Consider the following 10,826-nt stretch of genomic DNA (forward strand, 5'->3'; position numbering starts at 1 on the left):
TTCAGTAACCCTATGAAGATATCATCATGACCATTTCAGAGATGAGGAAATTGAGCCTGAAAGGTTAAGTGATTTGCCAAGGGCCACATAGATATTAGCCCAGAAAGAATTGGAACCCACATCTGTTTGTCTTCAAATCCAATCCCATTTGTAAAATAGAGTAAATGTAATATTGTACATTGTTTTCATGACTGTTATCTATAGAAAGTGGAAGTTTGACATGGGTCTGGAGAGACAGGAATCCCTGAAGGCTGAGATCTGATGGGAGGTTCTGATTAGAACAATGCTTCTTGGGAAAGGTCACACGTTTCTGAATTACACTAGGACGACTGATTCTTAGTCATTGAATGAGCCAGACTTCACAGAAACCATGAAGGATCTAGTTTTTCTTTGAAGACTCGGCTGAACTTTATAATTCCTTTCAGAGGCACCTGATAGCTTACATTTTTCTAAGTTTGCATGTACCTGATGGTTTCCCCAACATTGTTAGTGAAGAAGGAAGAGGGAGAGAAACTAACTTTTCCTGTGAATTTAATGTTTATGATGGGATTATCATTTTCCTGCTAGAATTGCATCCTTCTCTGAAGGTCCCAATTAGGGACCTGACACATTGCCATCACAGCTCACACTCTCACTGTAACAATCATATTTAGCATAGTCAGTGATGGCTGTATTTTTTGTATAGTATTCCTAACCAGTGTGGGTGGACAGATTTCCATTCCACTACCCCCACCCTTTTCCCCAACCAGCTGAAGCTTCCTATTAAAAAATCCTTCTTGGAAGGATCCTAGCCCTTATAAAGGAGAGTCTTATTTGTCAACATTTTTTTGGTTTGTTTTGACAGGCCCAATCTGTAAAAAATCATCCTGGGCTGCATTGCTTTCATTAGAAGTTTATTAATGTTACAAAAATAATAACTGGAATTCATATGGTGCTTTAAAATTTAGGAAATGTTTTATAAGAATTAGATAATTTGATCATCAGAACAACTTTGTGAAGTACGTGTTTTTATTAACTCCATTTTACAGATGGGAAAACTGAGGATAAGAACGCTTAGGTGACTTGGCAAGAGTCACATGGCTAAATGTCTAAGTTATGATTTGAACTCAGCTCTTCTCAACTCCCAAGTCCTCTATTATCCCACTAGCTGCTTTTATATTAAATTTGTAGGAAGAAATGGTTAAAAGAACCAAACTTAACCCTTGGCATTTTGTATCAGTCTGAATATCTTAAATTTAGTCCACAGAAATGGCTGAAAAGTGAGAAATTAACTTATTTGGTAGGTTAATAAGATTGTAAAGTTAGAGGTGGAAGTGGTCATATAAGTCATCTAATCCATTCTCTTTATTTCACAGATGAAAAAACTGAGACTCCTAGAGATGAATTGACTTGCCCTAGGATTCAAACATAGATCCATTAACTCTAAAACTCAGGTAAAATGTCTGCAAATTTTAGAGCACAGGAAGATTGTGGATTTCAAGTTGGAGGGGACATTAGTGGTGATCTATCCAACACTCTCATTTTACATATGAAGAAAATGATGCCCAAAGAAAAGTGACTTGACATAGTGCTATATTTAAAAAGATAGAAAGCAATTTGATACAAGGAAACTGATTAGAAGAATATTGTAGGTTCTTAGCATAGGTATAGAAAATAAGAATGAATGAAGTAAAGGTGATAGAAAATCAGAGGATATCCTACTTGATGAAATTAAGATATTGGAAGTTTGGGAGGATGGGAAAAATGGTTTATTAACTATTTTGGTGCTGAGATTCATATGCATGTTCTTTGATTCCAAGTTTGTCATTTTTTGCTTGTTTTTTGTTTGTTTGTTTTTGTTTGGTCCTACATAGTGACTAACACCCTCCTTCATTCATTGGCACAAAAAAATATCAGTTCAATTTACTTTTGCCTGTTTATTTACAAGTTTCATAAATACACAGAATAACATGCAGAGGACAGCTAGTTTTTCAAAATTTTACCATCATTAACTGATTACTTTCCAGTTCTACAATTCTCTCATTTCTGAATATAATATTATAGGACCCCTATCCTTTAAAATCTCACAGTATAATACATAACCCTTTGCCCATTTAATGGTCCCTGAAATCCAACCTAAGATCATCTTCTAAAATCTGTATCTTCCTGTGACACTCAAGAGAATTTTTTTTTTTACTCAAGAGAATACTGACTGCTGGAATTCATTTCTTGAATATCCTCCTATTTACCTGATTCACTCCATAGGATCTTTGAACTGAAAGGTTCCATGGGGCTGAACTTGAATCCCAAAGCACAATATTCCTGATAATTGGTCATCTGGCTGCCACTTTGAGACCTCTAATAACGGGAACTTTGAAAATTTCAGGGCAAACCATTCTATCTCAGGACAGCTCTAATTGTGGGGAAATATTTCTTTATATGTAGTTGAAATTTGCCTTTCTCTAACTTCTGATCACTGGTCCTAGGTTTTCTTTCTACTGCCAAGTAAAACAAATTTAATTATTCTTAATCTTGTAAATACTTCAAATAATTGGAAGACAGTTTTTTAATACCATCTACATTTTGCCTTCTAACTCAAATCTCAATCTAATTCAAACTAAAAATATATAATACTTAATCTATTTACATACCTAGTGTTTTGTAAGCCTTAAAAGGGTTATAAATTATATTTCCTTCCTCCCACCACTGCCTAACATCTTCATTTCCTGTGCATGGTCTTCATACAGTATAGCCTGAGATCCTTTAGCACCTCAACCAACCTTTTCTGTATATATTCTACTTGTCAAATCTCTTATAGGATTTTGAAGCACAAACTAGACACTATATGCCAGATACAATGTGACTAGAAGAGAGTAACCATTCTCCAATGAATTCTTCAAATTAAATTTGAACTAACAGATATCCCAATTTCATAGAGCTTGGTCCATATTCAATTAACCTCTGTATTGCCAAGGCAATATTCACTGAACCAACGGGGACTATGAATATGTCGTGTAGTTCTGAATCACAAAGTATAACAGACTCTTCACATAGAAGGCAGAAGAAAAAAACATTATTCAGACACCAGAAAGCCATTGAATCCCAACACCAGAAAGTCAAATACATCATAGTAGCCAAGAAGTCAATACACACTAGCACTGTAGGGGAATACACCCTTCCAAAGCCTTCCCCTCACTACTGGGACCTTCCCACAAACAAACGCTCACAGTCCTAGCTGTCTGCCTGTTTGTGTCTTCTCTCTTCTCCCCTCTCACTGCTCTCACCACTTTCCTCCCAGTTCTTCTCCACCTTTTCTGTTGCACCTGTTCAGCAAGCTCCTCCCATCACACATGACTTAGGCTTCCATGTGATTTAAGCAGGTCACATGGACCTATTAATGGGTGGGAAAGATCTTCAAATTAAGCAAAAACACATTAACAATACAACCTTTCCTATCACCTTGGCAAGGTTGATTGTGATGTCTGTACGTCTTAGGCATGAATCTAGAAATGGACTCTCCACATTATGTGCCCCATTTGCTCATTTCCTGAAACACGTAAGCTCCATCCCTGACCCTGATTTTAACATCCCCAATGAACTGTCAGTCAGTCTCTTTCCCATTATCTCTGGTCTTGATACAATGAGCTAACCTCAAAAACATAGGAATTGGAATTCAACATGACAATCCCAACACTTCTTCCATATCAGCAGGTAATGTAGCCGTTGAATTCTTTTTATTATTTTAAAAATCTCAGATGTCACATCTATCTTTTCTAGGTGTCAGAAAACTGTCAGGTTATTTATAAAGTTTCCTTATGAAGAATTAGACACAAATAATTTTCCTTTCTTTTGTATTCATTAAACTTCCTGCCTTAGAATTTCTCTTTGCTTCTGGGTTGTAGCAAATTTCTTTCTATCTTTTTAAATACTAGAGTGGTTTACATTGACAGCTTTTCCTCACCATATAGGAAATTGACTTAAAACATTTCCTTCTTTTAAAAATTTTAGACCTGTGATTTCATTGCTCTAGGGATCTTCCAGTGAGGAAATTTCCTCTATCATTTCAGATCTGTGTGTGCTTCACAATTTACAGTTTCAGATAATTGCCTAAGGGGCTTATTAAGCTCAGAGTTATTCAGCCAGTATGTCAGTAGTAAAATTTGAACCTGGGTCTTTTGTGGTCAGCTCCTTATCTACTATGTCTCCCTTCCACTTTTATGATGTGTCAGTTGCATACGTAGTTAAATAGCATTAAATATTTGTGTGTGAGTCATATTCCTTTTAACAGACTGTGAAGCACCATGAGCTTATCTTTGCCTCCTTCCCAGTGACGGAGCCCAGTGCTCTGCACACACAAAAAGCCACTTACATGGTTATAGAATGAATGCTCACATTATCACTGATTGGGCTATAAGCAGGCAGGCAGCACACAAATGACAGAAATGCTTAGACTGTATCCTCACGTGGTCCAGGGTTCAAGATTCCAGTATTCCCCAGGCTCTAAGCCTAAGGCATCCTTTTCCTACCTTACACAAAACTCTATCAAACTCCTAACCTCAGACTCATTCCCTCTCCCTGGAGCCTTTGAGCTGCTGACTGGAAGTTTCATAGTATCACCTCCTGCTTTTCATGTTCCTTCTCCTGAGGATCTCTTAAACAAAACAAATTAAATTAAATCAATGTGCTTGGTTAATATATTGCCCTGTCTGATTGGTATGCATATTAGAAAACCTTCTATGATGTAGTGCACAGGTATAAAGTTTAGAAAATATTAATCATCACAATCATCACTATTATAGCTGGCATTTTATAGCATGCTAAGCTTTGCAAAATATTTTATGTATACTATCTCAACTGATCCTTGCAACAAGCCTGTAAATCAGCTTCTATTATTAACCTCCTTTTACAGTTGACAAAAGGGGTTAAGTGACTTGCCCAGGGTTACACAGTCAGCCAAATTTGACCTAAAGGCTTCCTGATTCCAATCCCAATACTTCATCTACTCTGCTGTCTAGATGCTAATTTTGTGGCTACTGTACTATTTTTATGCTATTTTACTATTTGCTTATCAGGCTCTTAGGTAGGATCATAATCCACTAGAATAAATTATTTCAATGAGAAAAAAATCAAATTTGATTTACAGTCTTTCAACTTATAACACATTTTCTAGTAATATAGCCTGCTACTATTGGAGGCTGCTTATCAAAAGGTCCTTAACAATAAGAGATCACATTTACACAGCACTGCATGATTTTCATCACATTTTTCACTCAACAGTCCTATGAGTAGTTAAAATATATAATCATTATCCTCATTTGACAGATGAGAAAATTGAGGTTTAGAGGAATAAACCTCAAGTGACTTGTGCAAGGTCACAACAGTAAGCAGCTTGCCTCAGTCCCCTTCAGTCTATTAGTCTAGTACCATATCACTTGATCTATTGCAATGCCCGCCTAACTGGTGTCTCCAACTCCAATGCTTCCTACTCCATTCTGTTTGACACACAGCTACCAAGGTAATATTATCAGGCAACAGCTCAGGTCATGTTGTATCTTTCTTCAAAAAATTTCCATGAATCCTCATATCTAATAGATAAAGGCTGAATTACTTGACCTGGAATTCAAGGCTCTTCAAGTTGAGGTGCTATATTAGCTTATCAGTCTTTTTTCATGTACCCTAGGATCCAGCCAACTGGGATGAGTCATCATACTGAAACGTGTACCTCTTCTTCCTGTCTCCATGCTTTTATTCATACAGTCCTTTATCCCTGTAATATATTCTAACTGCCCCCATTCCAGATAACTAAAATGTACTCCAAGGCCCAGTGCCAGTGCAAACTCTTCCACAAAACCCAAATCCCACCTTTTCTCATTCTCTCATTTTAATTCCACACTGAGATTCTGGAGTATACAGTTGTTGTTCTATTGTTTTCAGTTGTGTCCAACTCTCTGTGACCCCATCTGGGGTTTTCTTGACAAACTTACAGGAGTGGTTTGCCATTTCCCTCTACAGCTCATTTTATAGAAGAGGAAACTGAGGCAAACAGGGCTAAATGGCTTGCCCAGGGTCATCCAGCTAGGAAGTGTCTGAGGCCATCTTCCTGACTCTAGACCTGGCACTCTATCCATTGCACCACCTAGCTGAAGAGAGTGCCTCTACTAGTGTTTTCCCATAAGGAGACACTGAACCCCAGTTTTGGAGAAAGTTGTGATGACATAAAATGGCTGTGCCTTGGAGAGATTGGAGCTTAAGTAGGCATTCTGTAATTGGTTCTAACCAACCAACTGTGTGATGAGGAAGAAGCTCTTGGATTGACTGCAAGCATTATTTAAAGCAAGACCTGCCAGTTTCACCTCCTGTCTTTGCCTCAGAGCTCTTGATGGAGTGGGGGTTGGGGAACAGTGACCAGTAAAATGACTGGTAAAACCCGTGACTTTGTGAAAGTAATTCAAAAGATCCAGAGGGTTCCTCAGTATCCTGAAGTTCTGGAATTCAGGTTTGTAGCCAATACAACTTCAGTGCCCCAAGGTGTGAACAGAGTAGAGACTGCTTTGGCACTTTGGCTGTTCAGAGATGGGTTTCTCAGCCAGTGCAACACTGAAGACCTAAGATCAAGGAATAATCATTGGTGGATGGACTTCAGGACTCCAACCCAATAGTAACTGAGATACAGGCTCATTCAGCAGTTATATTACAACTGTACATGAACTTTTCACTAATGGAAATGAGTCAAATTTTGAGTCTAAACCCAATCCAATCCCCTCCTCAGACTAATATGTAGGTTATTGGTGGAGGCTATACCCACAGGTGTTGGAAAAAATACTTATGCTTTTGTACTTTCTATATATTTGAAGTAAATATAAAAGCCAATTGGGGTTTAAACGAAACTAAGATGCTAGTCACTGACCCGCTAAAATAAGAGGAACACAACGAGTGAGTGAGACTCAAGCTAAAGGCAGAAACATATCACAAAGCCTGCAGGGTACCCAGGAACCCTGAGAAGCAAATGTAGAGAAGCCTGGAGAGGGCCAGAATACAATCCTATAATCTTGTGCAGGAAGCATTTATGAAGTGCCTACTAGGTGCTGAAAATAGAGACAAAAACTCAAACTATCTCTGTCCTAAAGAAATTCACATTCTGTTGGACTTGGTTTTCGTCATGCTTTCCTAGTGCTCTCCTTGATTCTTTGTAGTTTTATAATGGTGATATTCATTCATCACCTTCCTCTCAATAAGCTCAAAGTACTTTCTTTAAAAATACTCTCTGTTTTAATATACATAATATCTCTGGGTGATAGAACTGCGGTGGGTGGCCTGATCCTAGACAAAATTGTGATGTAGGCAAAGTGGTTCAGTTTGAAAGAAGACTAGATTAGCAGTAGACCTTGGGCCAGTCTCTTCATCCATCTGACCTTCAGCTTTCTCATCTGTAAAATAGGGGGAATATCTTCCTTGGCTTAAAGGAAATAAGCGATAGATATAAAAAAACTCTATATGATTAGATATGTGACTTGATATAAATATGTAACGATCTGATTAAGGCAAGTGTCCGAGGTGGGAATCAAACCCAAGTCTTTAGAATCCAAACTCAGTGTTTTATATCCACCACATTTGGCTGCTTCTTTGAAAACTATAAATTATCATCAAGTATAAGGTGATATCAAGTAGGTAGTATCTGTCTCCTTTACTGTCTCCCCTTTCTGCATCCTCTTTCCCAGTTTGAAGTGGTTCACTCTCCCCTTTTGTTCCATCGGCTTAGAATCTACTCCCTAGACGTGATAGCAGACATTTGCTGGTTAATGTATACTCCAGTCAACATGAAACCACTTTCAGGGCTATTTGCATCTCCACTTTATATCTAATTATGGAACAGAAAGCTTTATCCATGAAGAATCAATTTTAAGTGGTACAGGCTTTTGGAAGGAACAAGGGGTGTTTCTGCCATCAGATCAGGTTGGCAAATGCCTTCTTCGCTTTTTTAGGAAGTCAACTCTGATGATAAATATTCTTAAACTGAGACAGAGTCGGTCATGAGCCTTCACTTCATACCTTTAAGCAGTTGCGAGAACATTTTTTAGATCACTACTCCTGGTGGGTAGGTGGTGTAATGACAGAGCACTGGACTTGGAATCAGGAAGCCTGATTCTGAAAGGAAGATTCAAATCTGGCTTCAGATGCTTACCAACTTGTGACCCTGGGCAAGTCACTTAACTTCTGTCTACCTCAGTTTCCTCGATTGTAAAATGGGGATAACAATAGTACCTATATACCCAGAATTGTGATGAGCATCAAATGTGGTAACAATTGCACAGTGCCTAGCCTACAATAGGCAGTTAAGAAGTGCTTGTTTCCTTCTTTCATTATAATTAAGTAGCTAGGTTAAGTAACTTGCCCAGAGTCAAAATTAGTATGTTTCAGAGGTAGAATCTGAAATTAGGTCGTCTTGACTCCAAAATCGATACTCTCACAATTATGGCATGCTGACTCCCATTGGGAAATATGATGGGAAACTTGAAGGTAACGGCTTTGAAGGGTTGATTTTCCTTGTATGGAATTTCGGCTTGAACAACTGTTGAACTAAACTACAAGCTTATGCTTCTTACAGTATTCTCTTTAAGGAAACAGCCTTCAGAGAGAAGGGTTAAAGTGAACATTTGTTTTATATCTCATTGAACGAGAGCAGGTCTGAGTATGGAGCGTGCTATTTTCACAATCTCCACTGCCTTTATTTACATTTAGTCTAATGTTTCCAGTTAATGAGAATTTCCTCTTAATTATGCTCCATAACAGAGCCATTGGAGCAGATCACCCAAGTCCAACAGACTGTGGACAAATTAATTAATACCATGTAATCTCTTCATGTTACTGAATGATTGATGTTGGATATGTGAATAGAGCCAGAATGTTCTATAAACCCTGAAGATGTGTCTAATTATGACTAAGACATCAGAAATGGAGCATCTATGTGGTTATGTTGCATTTTATATGACTTCTACATATGCATAAATATGAAGCAAGTGATGAAATGAATGCGTATATATGATCAGAAGACATAATACAATAAATCTGATTTGTATTTTATTATTTTGAGTGCCTTGGAGATATAATAAAAACGGTGTTATTACCATGTTGCATATAATAAGCCCTGCCAATTGAGTACAAAAACCTAAAATATAAATTAGCCCTTCCCACACTTAACCCGTGATGTTGTTGTGTTCATAAGAAGACCATGCCATTAGAGAAATGATGACATGACTTGCACTGGACTTTGTTTTAAGTGAGGGAGGGTTGTGCAGGTCACCAGCCTCACTTTCTCCTCCAGATCCATCTGGATCCAGTGACCAGATATTTATAATAATGTGCTTGACATGGAAGTGAGATGAACCCTATCAGGCAACTGCTCATAATTTCAATCTTTATTCCAATTATTTTATATACATACATACACACATATATCATATACATGGAAAGCATGTATATGATATATGTGTGTGAATATATCATGTGTGTACATATACCATACATGTATACATATATGTGTGCATGTGTAGACACACATTCTTACTTGCAGGCTAATAAATTTTAAAATTTGGTTTTAGTCCTTCTGAGTTCTGAGTCTTTAAGCCTCAGTGAATTTGCATGCCTGACACAATTTATGTCTAAGAGAAATTATATTTTAATAGTTGAATATATTCATTGGCATGGGGCTAAGAATGACAGGAACTAGGACATTGCATGCCAGGTCTTCTGATTGCTAGCCCGGCTCCTTCTACTTCACCCCAGGCTGTGTAACGTCGGTCTACACATGAACTAATTATACTTAGCAATAAATTACACAATTACGTTGAGTAATCAATCAATCAACTAGAACTTATAAAGTACTTACTACTGCTGGGCATTGTGTTAAATACTGAGGATATAAAGAAAAAAGCCAAAGGCAGCCCCCCAACCTCATAGAGTTTGCACTGTAATGGGGAAGTCATTTGGTCAGTCACATACCAGTACATGTAAGTGAGGAGTTCAATCTACTGGTTTTTTTCTTACTGTGGTATTTGTGGTTAGGCTCAAGAGTCATAGCTTACAGTTTCTGCAGCTGGGGCAATACACACAATTTCTAAGGTAAAGTAGAATTAAGTTTGCCCTCAAATCAACATTTTAAGCTGGGCCGCTGTTCCCCATGGGTGAAAACACTTCGACAATGCATGTGGAAAGTTGCTGTTCAGGAATATGAGCTATAGGCTGGAGAGGATCTCACCTAGGGTAGAGCTGCCATGAGGGGACAAAAGAGGATGAATAGCAGCTCCATCTCTTGACTAATTATTTTTTTTAACTATATGCTAAATTCGGTTACCCTTGCTAAATTCCTCTTACAGAACTGCTGATGGTTTTGGCCCACTATAGATTCAAAGGCCAAATTGTCGGACCCTGGTTACACCTCTGTGAGGTACTCACCTTGGCTTCCCTTTTTTCCTTTCTCTCTTTTCATATAGGTAGTGGAGCAGAGAGGGAAATAGCTTAGAGGTGGAGAGAGTTAGTTTAAGCCAAACTACACAGGGCAATTTTGGAAAATCTTTGTCTCATGACAACCTCTGTTTTTATGGCTTTTCCATACAAATTCATATTAAGTTTAACCTAACATGAATTATTTTTAAAAAACCATCCTGACATATGCACTTATCTATGTATAAACATATGTCTGTGTGTGGTATATACACATGTAGTTCATATGTTTTCATTGTGCTTCCTAATTAAGACACTATGGAAATTATCTCTTACCTACATTTGAGGTTATTTGGTTCTTAAGATCATGGGAATTTAATCAAAAGCCCTTAAGACCCGTGTCTTGT

Source organism: Notamacropus eugenii, chromosome 6 (genome assembly GCF_028372415.1).
Source record: "Notamacropus eugenii isolate mMacEug1 chromosome 6, mMacEug1.pri_v2, whole genome shotgun sequence".
Classification (NCBI taxonomy): domain Eukaryota; kingdom Metazoa; phylum Chordata; class Mammalia; order Diprotodontia; family Macropodidae; genus Notamacropus; species Notamacropus eugenii.